This window comes from Sinohyriopsis cumingii, chromosome 5 (genome assembly GCF_028554795.1).
Source record: "Sinohyriopsis cumingii isolate HCF-2022 chromosome 5, ASM2855479v2, whole genome shotgun sequence".
NCBI lineage: Eukaryota > Metazoa > Mollusca > Bivalvia > Unionida > Unionidae > Sinohyriopsis > Sinohyriopsis cumingii.
The window spans coordinates 151,017,009-151,034,849 of NC_142965.1; positions in this window are offsets into that span (position 1 = coordinate 151,017,009).

Genomic DNA, 17,841 nt, shown 5'->3' on the forward strand with positions numbered 1-17,841 from the left:
CAAACACCCTTGGGAACATATAGGGTCTATGTAAATTTAACATGGAGAAAAATCGTGGGAACATATAGGGTCTATGGGAATTAACATGGCCAAAAACCCTGGGACAATATAGGGTCTATGTAAATTTAACATGGACATAAACCCTTGGGACTGTATAGGGTCTATGTAAAATTGAAACAGGGAGGGTCTCTATTTTTTTTTAAAAAAAATAAAAAAAATAAAATAAAAAAAGGGGTAGGCAATTCAAAGACTATCTCTTTTCGAGAAATATGGCTGGCCCTGAAAAGGGCCTTTGGGTTTTCTTCTTCTTCTTCTTCTAATTTCTTCTTTTCCTCCACCAAGTTCTTATTTTATCTCCTACACTCTTCTTCTCTTTCTTTTTTTTCTTCTCCTCCTCTTCTTTCTTCTTCTCTTCCTCCTCTTCTTTCTTCCTCTTTTCATTTTCTTCTTCTTTTTCAATCTTTTCGTTCCATTTGCTTATTCTTATTCTTTCCTCTTCATCCTCCTTCTCCTCCTTGATCTCTTTCATGACACCACTAATCTTGTCCTTTGCTTTCCTTAAGTTATTAATTTCCATCTTCACACGATGGGGACTATAGGAATAATGGTCTTCAACCAGTCTTAATAGCATCTGTTCCATTATTCCTAAGTTGTCTAAAACGTCTTGCAAGGTTTGAATTTTGTCGATTTGGTTTGACGCCATCTTCTTTTTATTCTTTGCAGAATGGTTTGAACAAAGAACACTGTGAGTTCTTATAGTGAAAGCGCGGACGTGAAGGAAAACATCCCCCTAAAAAACATAAAATTGATCTTACCTAGATCATGACCCAACAACGCGCGGACGTGAAGGAAAACATCCACATACGCTAAGAATCAATAAATAAACCCATAATCTACTATTCACACAAACTTACTTCATCATTTACAAACACAAACACACAATCACATACACTCCCACTATTCATAAAGAGTTAGTGTTTATTTTCACACTACTCTACCTACACACACACTGTCAAATCGATCGTTATTTCTTTTCTAGAGTATTGGGGTAGCCCTGAAAAGGGCTGTTTTGTTTGGAACTTCATGGACACCTGGTTAATGGTAGCACCTTCCAGGCCTGGCGCCACATACACATCTTATCCCCCAGTTACTTTTTACCTTTTGGGGGGAGAGAGCAGAGGCAGGATATGTCGCTTCAGAATCCCAATTTTCGCTCTCTGGGATTTTGAAATTTCTTCTCTCCTTTTCCTCCTCCTCTTCTTTGTTTCTTCTTTCCTCTTTATATCTTCTTTCTTCTTCTTCTTTATATCTTCTCTCCTCCTCTTCTTTGTTTCTTCTTTCCTCCTCTCTTATCCTTCCCTCCTCGACAATGGCTTCCGCGGTCAGTTCATTTAATATGCGCCTGGCATATTCCAGATGCACATGAAGCTCCAACAGTTTCTCAAGTCTCGTGTTCATTTTTTGGTGTTGATCAATCAACAAGGGTAGCTGGACTGCCGAACGAGTTTCAATTTATACTGAAAGCGCGGACGTGAAGGAAAACATCCCCCTAATAACATAAAATTCATCTTACCTAGATCATGACCAAAATCAACAACAACGCGGACCTAAAAGAAACACTCACTCACTTTTTATGCTACCCATCACTATTTTAAATTTTTTTTATAAATCACTTCAATAGACTATCCACATACGCAAAGCAATCCAATCTCACTCCAAATATACACCTCAAACACTAAGAAAAGATATCATTTTAATCTACTATCCACACCAACTTACTTGAGCTCTTACAAACACAAACACACCAACACATACCCTCACATTTTAAAAAGAGTTAGTGTTTATTTTCACACTACTCTACCTACGCACACATTGGCAAATTAATAGTTATTTCTTTTCTAGAGTATTGGGTAGCCCTGAAAAGGGCTGTTTTTTTGTTTTGCTATGGCATTCTTTTTTAGTTTCTAAGAATGCGATGTCCTCTGAGGATAGACTTTCTGGCGATAGGTCTGCTTCTTCGGAAAGAGAAGAAGAACTCTTTGGTGTCGATACGACAATCGACAAAGCCTCTGTCAGGTTCAGGTTGCTGCTGCTGTTGTTGCTGTTGTTGCTGCTGTTGCTGCTGTCTCTGAAGTCTGTACTTCTCCGTCCATTCTTCTTTTTCCCTGTTCACTTCTTCTCTGAAGAGCTCTTCTATCAGGTCTTCAGTGATTTTTAACATTCTCACATTCTCTATTTCTTCTGGCTTCAGTATCAGACTGTGTCTGACCCTATGCAAATTCACGCAGGCTTCGTTGAGCTTGGCTAGTTTGGAACACATCTTCTTAGGAGGATGAGTCGACAATGGATGGTTAGACTGGAAACAACCCCGGTTCTTATAGTGAAAGCGCGGACGTGAAGGAAAACATCCCCCACACGGTTTTCGATTCGCAACGTTCAGTGATTGTCATGAGAGGGATAGTAAGAAATGAAAGAGCATCAATTCAACATTCTTATAGCTAAACAAAAGACAAAAGCATTTTTTCAAAACACAACATTTTTTATTCAAAAATCACTTAACACTAAACAACAACTCTAACATTTTTTAACAATAATCCAACACTATAACATCAAACAATTTTTTTCAAATCACTAACATTTTTTTCTTCAATTACAATCTACTTTAAACAAGGCTGACAACGTTGTGAATGAAATTGTGATTTCCACTGTTGGAAATCATTAGGCCATTGATGGACACTACGTTTCCTAGCTTGAGACAAAAGATAAGCATAATGGTCACAAAACCATCGATCTACTTTCACATCGTTTCTAGCAGAAGAACGAGGATCGAAATGAGTCACTAAATGTTCTAAGGAATAGCCCAGGCTGCGATGATGCAGAAAATACACACAGTACTGTCCACACACCAAGGAATCTGTGCCTTGTAATTTCACATTATTGAATCGGGTGGTTTGAGCATTTCTTCTCATAAAGTCGATGATATCGTCTTCCAAAGGGGGCAATCCGTACGAATCGAAATATTCCACACATCCTTCTTGAGGAAAGTAAACGGCTACCCAGTGGGTTCCTGGGAGATGACTGTCATCCGTGTTGATCACGTAAGCTTGATGGTCTTTAGGTTTGCGATGAGGGAGTTCATCTTTAGCACAGACGACGGGATTCCAAGAAGCCGTATACGAACTGTGGTTCAAAAGGTAATAAAGTTCCCAGGTATCCATTTGTGTTTGTGTGTTTTTCTTCTTCACAGGTAATAATAAGTCGTCAATTCGATCCTGACTTTTTGCTTGAAAATGTCTGACGAATAAACGGTTATTCGTTCTGTTTCCTCACTCTGATTCAGGAGAGCTTCGATACGATGGATCTCTTGAGTGGTTAATGGTGGACAAGAATGTTCACGCAAGTCTTTATACCACTGGTGCAACACGTCTTTGTTCGAGATGAGACTCCAAGCTTCGTCCAGATACTCGTCCAATTTTTCTTCTTGACTTAACATCAGGCATTTATCGTGTTGAATTTGACTGGGATGATCGTTTTGACATCCATAACAATTTTTCTTGATCAATTCCGTCATTTTATCGACCAAGTGTTTGGCAAAACAGGAGACTAAATGGGCTTCTTGTTCTGGCCATCTCGACTTCATCATGACAACTTCTTCGTCTTTGTCTTGAGATTCTTCTCCTTCCACGGTCTCCTTACATTCCATCTCCAAAGTTTCTCCACTAGGTAAAGAGGGATAACAGTCTTCCATGGCTTTCTAATAATCTAGAATGACTTCTCTCAAACTGTTGATTTCTATGGTATTATCGAATTCTGCATACAGGATGACGTTCACTGTCTCGTCCAGTGGTTTTTTAAACTGAAGTTCCACACGAATCTGACCAGATTTTATAGGGTGGAAATGTCCCTCGTCGCTGCCTTGGTCTGGAGTGAAATCGAAAGCCCACAAAGCGTAGCCTCCGTCATAATCGTCGTACGTAATACCGTGACTGGTGTTGGTTCCTAACTGTCCCGTGGCTTCGTACAGGGACAAGTACGATCTCAAGTAATTTTTGTCACCAAATTTAGGTTCGAAAGGTCGGGTACACAAGGTCTTGCCATCGCGACTGACTTCGATCTTGGTCACGTCAAAGTGATGAAAGTTGAAAGGATTTTTAGGGAAGGCTCCGTTGAAGGCTTCATTCTCGACTATACCAAGGATTAAACGTTTGGGTAACTGTCCTTGGAACAGATGATCTTCGGTTATGGATTGATTGTTACGGGGAATGGTGAACGTTTTCACTTGCACGCGTTGGATGGGATACTTGGCGGTCGTTCTGCTCAACGTTTGACTGATGTCATTTCCCACTTTAGGTAACACTTCCACGCGTCGTACGTAGAGTTTGGCCTCTTCGATTTTGCTTTTGGGATTGATGTCATTAGTCTTAGCCATCAAATGGAAAGCGGTACTGCTACGATTCAGTCTCAGGCGAACATTCACTCCGTTTAGCAAATATTTCTCTTGCAACCACATGTCCAAATGCAAACGATCCATCAGTTCTAAACTTTTGTTGTCTCCTTTGATTTTGTCTCTTCGTTCTGTAAATCCCTCATTGTATGCTTTATCTTTATCCTTTGTGTCAGTTTCGAAATTTTCAAACTCGTGAGCATCGTCAGCTTCCCATACCACACAGGCATTGAGATGAGTGTTCTTGGCATCTATTCCGTACGTCAAGAGATTTTCCAGGTAGGCACGATAAGGGTAAGTATCCATGCTGCTACTGACTAGTTTGTTAATCAAGTACAAGTCCACTCCACTGAACAAGGAATGCATGAAATTGTTGACGGGAGCTACCGGCTCAGTGTCTATAGCAGCTCCATCCTTATTTAGAACTCTGACTTTCAAGTACAAGTAACTGCTATTCAGATCGATGTAATCTTCGGGTTGTGCTTTGATGTCAAACTCGATGGGAGCGGAATCGGTCAATGAGGAGATGGGATTAAATTCCACCCATTGGGATTCTTGCATGGTCATCATGGTGGGGGGCATGGCAAACAGATCCAGTTCCGTCTTGGAACAGGCGCAAGACTCTCGGTGCATCATTTTTCTGTGTTTCAATAATCGAAAACGTCTAAGTCTCGAACGGTTCTTCTTTTCTTGGCCTTTCTCGCTTGAAGTCTGGTGAAAGGGTGTTTTCTTCGTCGTCTCTTTCTGCCTTGTCCTTGCTGAATGCCTGACTCGGTAGCGTGCAGGGCATTTATAGGTGTGTCTCGTCGGCCTAAAATGTCTTTGCCCGTTTGCAGCAAGACATTTTTGCCTGCCCTCATGAAGGCTTCTCTAGGGTTTTGTTTGTCGATGATGACATTTTGGAGAAATTCTTTGCCTTGCGTCAGTGCCGCATCTTTCAAGGCGTGCAATCCGCGTGTCACCATCGGTTTCAACACCGGGGCCACCGAACGAAAGGCCGATTTTAACATATCTCCTAAACCGTGTCCTCGCTGTCGAGCAACCCCTTGGTACACTGGATACATGACTTACTTACGAGTCGTGAGAGAACCGTTTTCGAAAATGGAGTTTCACCGTGACTTTTCCTTTGGTGAATGGAATATTTTGTCCCAAATCTCCTTTTATAGCAATGTTGACCGTGTCCAAATACGACTTGCTGACAGGCAAATAGTGAGGATGGACAAATTCGCGGTGGACGTGATAAGTGTTTCCACCTTCCTCGTCAGCGTTCGTGGCAGAATCCACTTTGAAAGGAATGACACGCAGTAACGGTACAGAGGTGTGTCCCACCACGTTATACTCCACCACATCGGAGTACACGAACATTAAATTCAGTCCTTGATTCACTTCTACAGGGAATCGAAAATACTTGTAAAATTCCGTATTGCTGTTGATCTTCGGATTAAAATTTGGAGCCATGGTTTGTGTCTCCACCTAAAATATCAAACAAGTCACGATTGAAACTGATGGACAACGTTTGGGTATCCGGAAATTTCATCAGTAAGCGACGAGCCTCTTTATGGCACTCCAGGGTGACACGTTTAGGATGTTTGTTCAGGGCTTTGCCAAAGGCTAACTCGAACCTGTCCGCAATAGTGTCCACCAAATGTTGGCCACTAAAATAAAACCCTGGTGGAATTTTCACGGTGTAGATTTTGAAGGCTGGATTGCTGGCTTGTGTTGTGATCCCTGAAAACCCGCCGATTTCATTCATGGTCTTTTGTAATTGTTCGTTCAGGATTTCGACCTCAAAAAAGTTTTGCTTTTCGGTGATGTTTTTGATTTCTGTAGGGTGAATCATTTCTACTAAAGCCACTTCCCAATGGGCTTCGTGATCTAAGGGGATGGCTTGAGGTAATTTGGCCGTGTAACAGCACAACGTGTTGTGGGGAAACACCTCCATGGAACTGTCACTGGGTAAAGTTAAGTAAAATTGGTTTTGGTGACTCATAATTCCAGAGTTCTGTGGCTGTCCGAGGGGATATTACTGGATGTCAGAGGTGTGTCTCCGCCAAAAATGGGGTTCTGGTTGTGGTTGTTGGAGTGGTGACTGGCACTGGCACTGGACACAACGTTCCCGTTCGAGGAGAATTTCAGGGAGGGATTGGGAAGCAGGTAACCGATGCAACTGCTCAATAAAATGGTCCACAATTGTTTGTCTCCTTGTTGCAAACTCAAATTGGCGATGGCTGCCCCGATGACACAATACACCACGAAGATTTGGCAGAAAAAGACGATTTGCGTTTTAGGCACACGTTCTCCACACCACACCCACAAGGGTTGTTTTTGTAAATCTTGCACAGAAGAACTAGGTGAAGGAGGAGTGGTCGACGTAGCTGCGTCTGCTGTGTGAAAGGGCATGATGGTCACTTCTTTTTATAGTCGATGACTTGGAAGCGTCGATCCAAGAATCGAAACTGGGTGGATATCCTTTCCAACGTACTTTGACTTCTTTGACACGTCGTTTGCCCACTTTACGGGTTCTGCGTTCGAGAATGCTTTCGATGTCGTACACGTCGTCTTCTATTTTGGTGACACGTTGTAACTCGGGCAAATAAAACGTTCCTTTGAGTACTTCTCCGTTCATGTCTTCCAATTTATAGACGGCAGGATGACGGCCATGTACTCGTCCAGTGACGCGAAACAATTCGGTTGTCCAGTTAGGTAAGTAACCTTTGTAGAAAGTGCGTTTGGTTTTGCCAATGCGCACCCAATCTCCTACGGTCAACTCTCCACTTTTCTTGGGGACAGCCCTCGTCGGGGACGTACCGAACAGACGCTCAAACACCAACACTTCATTGTCGGGAGTCACGTCTTGCGGGGCACGTCCGATGCTTCGATGGTAAGATTGGTTGTACGCTTGCACCAGGTGCGGTAAGATGTCGATGTATTTCAGAGTGTGGTGATGCGTAAAATATTTCCACATGCGTTCTTTCAAAGTGCGTTGAAAACGCTCCACGATGCTGGCTTTGGTTTCGGGATTCTCGGTGGTAAAAAAATGAATGTCACGTTTCTTTAATTCTTTTTGGAAAGCTTGGTTCAGAAATTCGGTGCCTTTGTCCGTTTGCCATCGAAGAGGGTGACGGCCACTTTGTTTCAACACTCGTTGCAGGGCTCGCACTAACTCGCTGCTGGATTTGGAAGTCAAGGGCACGACCCAGGCAAATTTGGAAAAGACGTCGATGACACAAAACAGATATTTGTAGCCACGATTGTAGCTGGCCAAATGAGAGACATCGGCTAAATCGGCTTGCCATTGATGATCGATGCCTTCCACTCGGGTGCGACTTCTGGCAAACTTGCGTCGAATGGGTTTGTGCAAAGTGTAGGTAGCTTGTTCTTGTAACCATCGTTGCACTTGAGGTAAACGGAGACTTTTCATTCGCGTTTTGGCAGCACGATACAATTTTTGAACTCCTGCGTAACCTGCAGGATGCGAGGGATCGTAGTAAATGCTAGCTAAGACTTTTTCCATTTTTTTTGTGTTGATTTGTGTCTTAATAAGGCACCCACTCTTGGAAGAGGCTACTCTTTTTCTCTTGGGGTATTTTCTTGGATTGCAAGGCTTTGCGTGTGCGACCGGCAATAGGTGTCGAAGAGGAGGATGTCTGAGCAGGGGATATCGGTTCTTGTTTCACTTCTGTCTTCACTTTCTTTTTCTCTTGTGAGGAAGAAGGGGTGGCCATCATCTTTTTAATCCATCCAATTCTGGAGGTAGGTGGTGTTGTTAACTTGCGTACTTTTTCTGGTGGAGTTTGAAACCCTTCTTCTTCTTCTTCTTTTCCTTTTTCTGTCTTGACCACTGCTACCGGTACTGGTACTGGTACTGGTGATGGTGCTGGACTTTTCATCAAGGTCTTAAAATCTTTCAAAGTGGGTAGAGCTGTTTCGTCTAAAGCTTTCTGGTGAAAGAGTTGCAGTCGTTGCAAGAGTTGACCGTACTTTTGCGATTTTTCTGTTTCGGACAAATCTTGGCGATCCATCAAGGATTGCAATTCGTGTTGTAACTGGGACATCTCGCTCAAATGGGGATTGGGAGGTAAATGCGGGGTGCGTTGTTCTTGCCACCGATGGTATTCCATCCATTGTTTGTAAGGCACTAAAGCTAGTTTTCGTCCTTCCATGGGGTTGTCAGGGGTCGATTCTGAGATCTTGGAACTTCCGAGGCCTTTTTATCTTGCTCCCACCAGTCCTCCCAACATGGTTCCCAAGACTCCTTTCAGTATGGGGCCTAACAAGAGAGGTAAAATGCCTCCACGTTGGACCAACATCTTCTTTTTTTGACGAATGGGAATTTTCTTTCGAACCATTTGGCGAAGAACGTGACGATGTTTGCCTAAGCATTGTTTCTGGTGTTTGGACAAAGGGATCGTGCCTTTCAAAACGTTCAAACAACATTCGCACACGGTATCGATGACCTCTTTGGAGGCCGTTTGAATGAGTTTTTTTCGTAGGGGTGAAGAAGCTTTGGACAGGACAGATAACAGGTCCCCATGTTTAGCTAAACGTGGTGGCAGTCCTTTCCTTTTCTTTCCTTGGGGTTTTCTGGAGGGTGACATTTTTTGCTTGTGGGTTCCGGGACATTCACCGAACAGACACTAACGTCGATGACTTAACGCACGCCCTTTTATCTTTTTTTTGGGACTATCGCTTTGTCATAAAGGTGACAATGTTTTTCCCAAAATCACCAAGGAATCCTCCCCTTTGTTGACGCCTCTTTTTCTTGGAACGACTGTGTCTTTTCTTAGGGTAATGTCGATGCTTGGCTAAGCGCTTTGTCGGATGACGCGTCTGCCTTTGTCTCTTTCTTTTGTGGCTTCTTGGAGGTGACATCTTTTTTACAAGTTCACTGATACCCCGACTTGGTCACAGGCTCTTTTTATACTGGAACGCGTCGCCACTGATTGTCTTTACGTTTTATCAGTTTGAGGACAGGCATGACACGTCGTGCAGGGGTACGCAACGGACTAAATCGAGCCAGTTCTTGCTTGGACAAATCCAGTAAACTTTGTAACATGCCCGATCTTTCTTGGACTTTGATTTTGGGAGAAGGTACTTTGTGAGCAGCAGCCACTGCCACTAAATTGGAGGGTCCTGCCACTGGGGTAGTTCTTTTGGGGGTCATCAACGGAGATGTTCTTGGTGTGATCAACGTCTCCAAGTACTCTTCAGTTCTGGGTGTCATCAACGGAGAAGTGGATGAACGTGAGGATGCCGGAGACGCAGTCACTGCCGTGGCAGGTCGTGGTTTGCGAGTGTAAGGTTGCGTCCTGGCCGAAGTGCCTCTCTTGCGACTAGTTTTCTTCTGTGGACTTTTCTTTTTCTGGGGACTTTTTCTCTGTTTCTTTTTCTGGGGGCTTCTTTTCTTTTTCCGGGGTGGTGGTGTCTGGTAAGAGGAGGGTCCTGCCACTGGAGAAGTTATTCTTCTTGGGGACCTGGTCTTTTTCTTTTTCTTCTTGGGGCTTCGTTGGACTTTTGTCTTGGGGATAACTTTGGGGGCATTAGGATCCCATCTTAAGAGTGAGCGAATGATGACCCCTCCTAGAGTACCGCTCCCTCCAGGTTTCAAAATGATTTGTTTTTTGGTTTGAGTGTCGATGCGGGGATCGGCCAGTTGGACCAAAGCGACTTTGTTTCGATCGAAAAAGCGTTGGGTTTGATGAGGAATCTGAATGATTCCTTGGAGTAATTGACGTGCCGTCACCGTGAACCATCGTAAGACTTCTTTGAGACTAGCTTCTAAGACACGGGCTCGTGTTTGTGGATCTTTTTCTCGACTGATGCCATACAAGGCACGAATCAATTTGACGGGAAGATGCGACTGAAGGGACGTCATGTTCACACTGTGTGAGACAGACGAAAAAGGGTCTGAGGTTTTTATAGATTTTTTGATGGGGAGTGAAATGAAGTCGAGGACGGAGACGTGTACAGGACAGGCCCTCCGTCTTGGCACCAGTGGTGAAACAAGTGGGTACGAAATCGCAAATCCTCGGGGGTCGTAGGTTTCAAATCGACGAGTAAATAGGCGTGTGGCGTTTGAGTGCCATCGTCGTACGCCTGAGTCAGCCAAGGCGTTCCTAACTGTTTGGCTAAGACTTGCACTTGCGATTTATCTCGAGGGCTTTTAAACAAGACCACGTAATGCGCATTGAGACTGATGGTGCGATGGGCTTTACTTTGTTGAAACAAATTTTGGGTGATGTAAATGACACTGGCATTACGGTGATGCCCTTTGCGCGTGAACCACAATTTAATTTCTTCTTCGTCTTCTCCTAACATGTCGTCGAAAATGACCAAATGGGTTTGACGGGAGTCAGAGACGATGCCGTCGTCTTCTTTAGGAATGCCTTCCACAAACACGATGGAATCGCCTTGACTTTCTCGCAAGAGGCTGTACGCCGATTGCCACTCTTTGTAACACCACACGATCCGTTGAGGGGGCCGATCGATCAAATGATGTTTATGTTCGATCAAACGTTTGACGAATTCGGTTTTGCCTGAACCGCTAGGTCCAGCAATGAGCATGTTAAAGGGATGGCGAAGATACAAAGCCTCCCAACTGGCACGATCTAAGTGTTCGTCGATGACTTTGACAGTAGAGGAAGAGGGAGCAGAGACAGCAGAGGTAGCCATGGTGTGAGAAATGTCACTTGTGACACGAAAACGAACAAGACAAGAGTTTATATACTTTTTCAGAACACGTTTATTGAATGTTTTTTTATCAAACATGAATACGAAAGACAAAAATACATAAAAGCCAAAGGCTTAAGTACAAGGATAAAAGGCACATGATAACGATGAACGTGGAATAAACACAAGTGTCTGTACAACAATCACATCTTTTGGGTAATGTTCTAACCAGTTCAACAGGGGGTAAGGTCACACAAGTGTCCTCCCGAAAGGGTCTTTCAGGTCTGTCCACGACAGTCCTGTCCTGGGTGACGGGTTCTTCTGGCACCGTCACTAACACGGGTTGAAAAGTAACTTTTTTCCTTGAACAACTCTCGTGCATTCTGGGCCACTTCTTGGGTCCAAGCCTCAAAATCCCATTCTTTCCAGGCACGGACATCTGTCCAATGGGGATGTAAGTCACAAGCTACACACACATCGTCATACACGTCTTGGGTAGCTAAAAGTTGACGAATCTTTTTTTCCCGTAGAGGTCGAGAAGTATCCAGATGAAAACGCAAGGCTTTGAGCAAAAGGAGTTGTTCGTGACCATTTAAGGCCATGGAGGTGGTAAGTACTGATCGTAAAGAGTCCACAAAGAATCGGCTGGTAAACGAAATCCTAAAAAACAAGTCACTAAGACACACACCACTTGTCGTCCCAAATTGAATGGATACAGTTCTTGTAATAATCGATGGTAATGATCCACGGTTTGAATATGGTCATTGAGTTCCTTCCACGGAATCTGTTGGATGACATGTGACATAAGTCGTGGCATGGCAGCCTGTTTTTATAGTCTCTTTGTTTCGGAAACAATACACGTACTTTCTAGCCAGAGATCTTCGTTCTCCAGTAGGGAATCTAAATCTTGCATACTGTAACCGAAACTTCAGAGTTCGTTTAGAAGTTTCCTCTTCCTCTAAGTAGATTCCACGTAAAATATGTTGATAATCCTTTAACTTGTCTTCCTCAATGTATTGCTGTAGGTGAATCTCGAAGTAACCAAAATAATGAACATTTCGATCATTCACTAACTCAAAGTGTTGAACAAGGTCTGACCACTGAAACAATTTTTGACGAATCAGTTCTCTTATACCATTCAGGTACCAGTGGTTAAAGATCTGGTGACGTAACGGATGCAATTGTTCTTTACGTTTGACTTGTATTTTCACCAGCTCTCGGTAAATGCGTTCTCTCAACTCCACAGGCAAAGCACGAATGTTCTCTAGCAAAGTATCCATGAATAGGTCATACTAAATCCTCTTTGGTCTGACACAAGAAATGTCCTCTTTGCACAAACATGGTTTCACTTCAGTGTCAAATTTAAATCGTTGAGTCACTAATCTACACATTACAATTCGTTCAGAAGTTTCCTCTTTCACTAAGTTGACATTGTGTTCAAGATGTTGGTAATTCGTTAACTCTTCCTCTGGAATTCGATGCAGTACGTTTACAATGATGTAGGTAGAATCGTCCATACCAAACCAATCCTTTTTAAAACTAGAGGATCGTTGATCAATGTCTGTCCGATGGAACACTTTCAATTGAATCAATCCTTGTATAACCTTCAGGTACCAGTGGTTCAAACACCGGTGACGTAACGGATGCAATTGTTCTTTACGTTTCACTTGTATTTTGACCAGCTCTCGGTAAATGCGTTCTCTCAACTCCACAGGCAAAGCACGAATGTTCTCTTGTAAAGTATCCATGAACAGATTATTATGGTAAGAAGTTACTTCAATGTCTCGGTCCCACTAAGGGTAAGTAATGACAATTCGGTGACCATCGAGCATGTTCTACGTAGGCCGAATCTTGCGGTTCCCAGTGGTGAAGTGTCACATCGCAACTGAAGCACCTGACTTTATCTCCTTCGCCCAAGTAGAAAAATCCGGCTCTGGCTAATTCTTCGGGGGTCGGTCCTCCCAGATACTTTGGCCATTTTCCTTTGAACGATTGAAGACGATTTTCAAAGTCGCAGTATTCCGACAAACGCACAGGAAACGAATATTCGTTTTTCACAGGTTCGTTTCGATGAGGGTTGAGTGACATGGGTAGGAGTTTGCTCAGGGCTGGATGACATCCGTAGGGGGGTAGACGTGAAGGTGAACATTCCCCTTTAAAACGAAACCCAGTAAAATGTCCAAGAGGACGAGCGGCATCACTTTCGCATCCGACAGGTTTGACACGCACAGCATCACTTTCCATGATAGGGGTAGGGGCACTAAAGTTCCCATGATGCTTTACGGCATCTCTCAGGTCACAACGTACAGCATCGTATCCATCGCAAGGCTCACAATCGCACTCGTCTGCAAACTCCGTTACGCAATTACAATGGTAACCACATGGACAATCGCAGTTTCCTTCCGGACATTTTCCGTCGCAATGCCTGGGTCTTATCCATCCAATATTAGTCACACTAGAGGAAGATACAACTTTTTTACAATCCCCAAACTGGAACGATGTCTCTTTCAAAGTATTCATCTTGTTTGCTCGGTCTTGGTAGTCACAATGAACTATCGATCTTGCCTAGGGTTCCTTTTTATATACAGACCAATACCGACGTGACCGTACGGTAAGGTGAAATGATTGGGAAGTCTCACTCGCTTCTGGTACACGATTTGATAAACTTTTTCCAAAGGTCGACTGACGATGTGGTGAGTGGGTAAACGTACAATCTTGTTCGGTTGGTAAGTGGTCACTTTAAAGTTTCCATCCTCTTCCGATTGCAAGGCTTCTTTCAATACCCCAAAGTTGACCACACGACTGGTACGATGATTCAGAGTCAGTCCTTTCACTTTGCACGTCGTGTGCACTTCTCCTTGTTTGTCCCGGTATTCGTAGCCGTAATTTTTGGGACCGCCACTGACGAAACTTAGAATCTTGTCGTCGGGATGCTCGTCTGTCCAGGCTCCTAAACGGTCTCCTTCGATGTCAGGGTGATGTTGAATCGGGTGATGGATGTAAATGCAACTGTCCGTGTCAAAGTACAGGACGCGTTCTTCTAACAGTTCTAAAGCTTCGTACAATTTTAAGCGAGCATGGGCTGTCACGTAAGCCGCAATGATGACATTTCCAAAGGGGTCGTCTTGTACAAAGTCCAGATCTTCTTCGTAATTGACCAAGATCAAATCCTCGCGAACGACGTCCACGTGTTTCATGAATTTGGTTTTGTCGTGAATCATCTGAAAGTAGCGGGAAGGTTCTGTCAAATATTCCGTCTTGGGTAAACACGGGCGTTGTGCCATTTTACCCCACAAGCAATTTAACATCACTTTGGCAAACGATCGCCTGCCTTCGTTTTTCTCGATGTGGTCTAAAGTGATGCCTTCTTGTTCGTAGTATTTCTCTTTGAATTGTATTTGGTCTTCGGGAGTGTGACACCAGGAAGGATAGCCGCTGGCTTCTTGCTTCAGTTTCAAAAAGGCATCCACGTAGTCTGCGAAAATGCTTTTCTGAGTAGGGTCACCCTTGTGGTATTGTTGTGTCTTGGGAAAGTGGCAAATTTCGTACACTTCTAACAGTTGGTATCCCATGTCCATAGCTTTGAACAATTCTACGCTGACCCAGGTTCCCGTCAAGACCCGTTCTTCCTGGCTGTGATGACAAGGCTGGTCTTGGTTGCACGTTTCGGCACAAGTACGGCACAAAGGAAACATCAGTTTGCCTTGACAATGGTGAGGTAAGACGGGATGGTATAGGTTCGTGGGAGGCAAAACTTTGCACTTGATCAAGCCTTCGTATTGTCGAATGTTTTTCAGGTCGATGTGTTCCGTCAGCAATTGCGGGTGCCCTACAGGAAAGCGACAATATTTACACACGTAGGGATACAGCGAACACACGTCCAAGTATTTGATTTCTTCTCCTTTCTCTTCGTCGGCTTGGTACAGCAAACAGGTGGCATTGGTCCTTCCTCCGTACAAACTATCCCTCGGGTTCAGCGGGTCCATGAACTGGTAACTTTCCACGAGGCGTTTAAACTCGGGATCGGTTTTCATACGGTGATCGTACTCGTGTTCCCACATTTCCACCACTTGGTATCCTTGCTGTTCTAACTTTAGGCGTCGCTGACAAGTGTCCTGGTACAAGTCTTCCATGGTTCGTTGCAAAAACTGATTTTTAGTGCCACGGTCAGGATAACAAACGGGACATCCGTGAAATAAGCAACCGTTAAACTCGTACACGATCTTGGGGTTTTCTAAGTCCCAGCCATCGACCGAATACGTTCCGATGGTCTTTTCGCCCCCTCCGTTGCGGGCATGCTGAATCCACTTGTCTTCCTTGTCGCACAAGTAATGTAACCAACGTAGGGCTTTGACCGAGTATTGACGCTTGACATAGTGGGTCGTTTGAGGACTGATGACAGCCACGGTGTTTTCAGGCATGAATCGTTGTCGATACACTAAGGAACACGCTTTGGCAATGGTGCAAGCTTCTTTCAAAGGATCGACCCCTCCGTGTTCCATGAACAGTTCTCGAAATTTTCCACAGCAACGCCGTAAAATGTCCACGTCGGAACGACAATACTTTAGCATTTCTTCCTGAAAGTCGAAGGGGTCAGAGGCATGAGCCTGGTACCAAGCGTAGAAAGCTTCTCGTTCTTCGGCACGCATGTTGTCGGGGTCGTAATAGTGAGCCTCAGGTAAATGGGGTAGAACGGCGTGTTGATTGGCTTCCGTATTGAAAAAGTGTGGAAAGTACCCTTTAGCCATTTCTGTCATTCCAAACGTTTTAGGCATTCGACTCAAAGGCATGGCCAAATAGCTCATCGAATCTTTAAACTGTACTTGTCCCACTTGCATGAAAATGATTTTGGCTCCGTTCAAAGTCACTTTAGGACGTTCGGTGCCATGTTCCGTATAGTATCTGAGAAGAAACTGTCCATCGTATCCGGAGAAATTGTGAGCCATCACCGTGGCATGACGATGACAATCTCCGTAAAGTCCGATGTCCTCTTGGCTCCACGTCTTGTCGATGGGGTCTAAGACCCATTGGGCAAAATCGGCTAACGTGTTTGGCCCCCGAAAGATTTTTTCACGCCCTCCAGGAATCTTGCTGCAGTGAGGGCAATGACTGAAGATAGGTTCTTGAATGCACTTCTCGCACGCTCGATGAGCCACGCAGAAATTAGGAATGTGAATGCCAGTCTCTTGCATGCATTCGAAATCGAAAAAGATGAAATTGCCTTTCTTCTTGTGACCGTCCTCTTTCTCTGGTGAGGGCTGGTATTTTTGCACGTAACATTGGTGTTCCAAGTCCACGATGTGGTGACAAATGTGACATTTCTTTTTTCCTGAACATACGTGTGCCTTGGTACTATTGGTACGTATGCCTTGTCCACACGTAGGGCACAATCTCAGGAGTTGACAAGCACATTTCTGCTGTGAACCTTGCGTTTTCAGATGTTGTTGGTAACAGGTAGGGCTGACAAACGTGCGCAGACAAGTTGAACAAGGCACTGGTTCTTCGCTCAGACAGGGTGAAGAGGCCAAACATCCTGAGCATTTCGATCCACAATGCTTGTGTTGCTCTCGATTATTATAACCATGGTCACATTTCTCACAGTAATAACCGTATCCCAGGAATCCGGTGATACTGGTAATGGTATCGAAATGGTCATCGTGATGATAAACATGAATGTATTTTCCGTCCTTAAAATCTTGCCCTCGAAACAACAGAGACCCGCGCACTTCTTGAGGGTGCACTTTCAAAGTGTATCGTGGAGCTAGGGCATCTTGCAATTTTTGCATCTCAGGAATGCCACAGGGTGTGTCTTTGGACATGCCAGCTTGTCGTAACAGGAGTTCTGCTTCACTTCGTTGTTTGGCTCGGTCCGATTGTCGAATGTTCTCCCAGTCTCTTTTCCATTCTACCGTGTCGTTCTTGTTGGCATAGGTTCGTCCCACCACGATGGCACGGGCTAAACACATCTGGTCATGAGGATTGTGAATTTGGACAAGGCTACGCTTAATGCTGCGAAGGTCGTTCACCAATAACATCTTTTTGCGTCCGGTCCCTTGAGGAGGAGAGACGTGGGTCATGTCCAATGTGGCTTTTCCATCGGTGATGTCAAACTGGTCATTAGATTGTTGCACGTGTTGAATCTTGTCCATGACTTTGGAAGCGGTCAATTCTGCAGGGGTGCTAAACTCGATCCAAACAGGGGATTTCAAACCGTCGTGTTGTATGGAAAGTCTCAAGCGATCGTCTTCTTTGGGTTGACATTGTCGCTTGAGTGCAGTGAGCAGAGAATCCCACACTCCGGTGATGAACCCTTCTGCTTTCTCTAACGGTACTTCGGACTTGAAATCTTTAAACTTCACCGTGTATTTGTAAGCCGTGGTTCTAAATTTTCTAGAGGAGCGCTTTTCCGTCTCTCGAATGGAATAGTACTTTTCAGGGTTGACAAAGGGTGGTGGACTTGGTTTAGAGGGTTCGGATTCTGGTTCACTCATGTCCTCTTCAAAATCACTGGCATGAATTTGTGCCAATATTTCAGCCCTGGTACGAGGCGATAGATCACGTTTCTGCCTCTTACTTTCTTCTTCTTTCTTCTCGAATGAATGGGATCGTTTCATCTTGAAAGCAAAAAGTCAAATGACTCAAGTTCAAACACCATGAACTACTTTATAGTCATAGCAGACCAGCGTATATAAAAGGGTGTGTGTCTTGTCCTTTCACTATTCATTTCA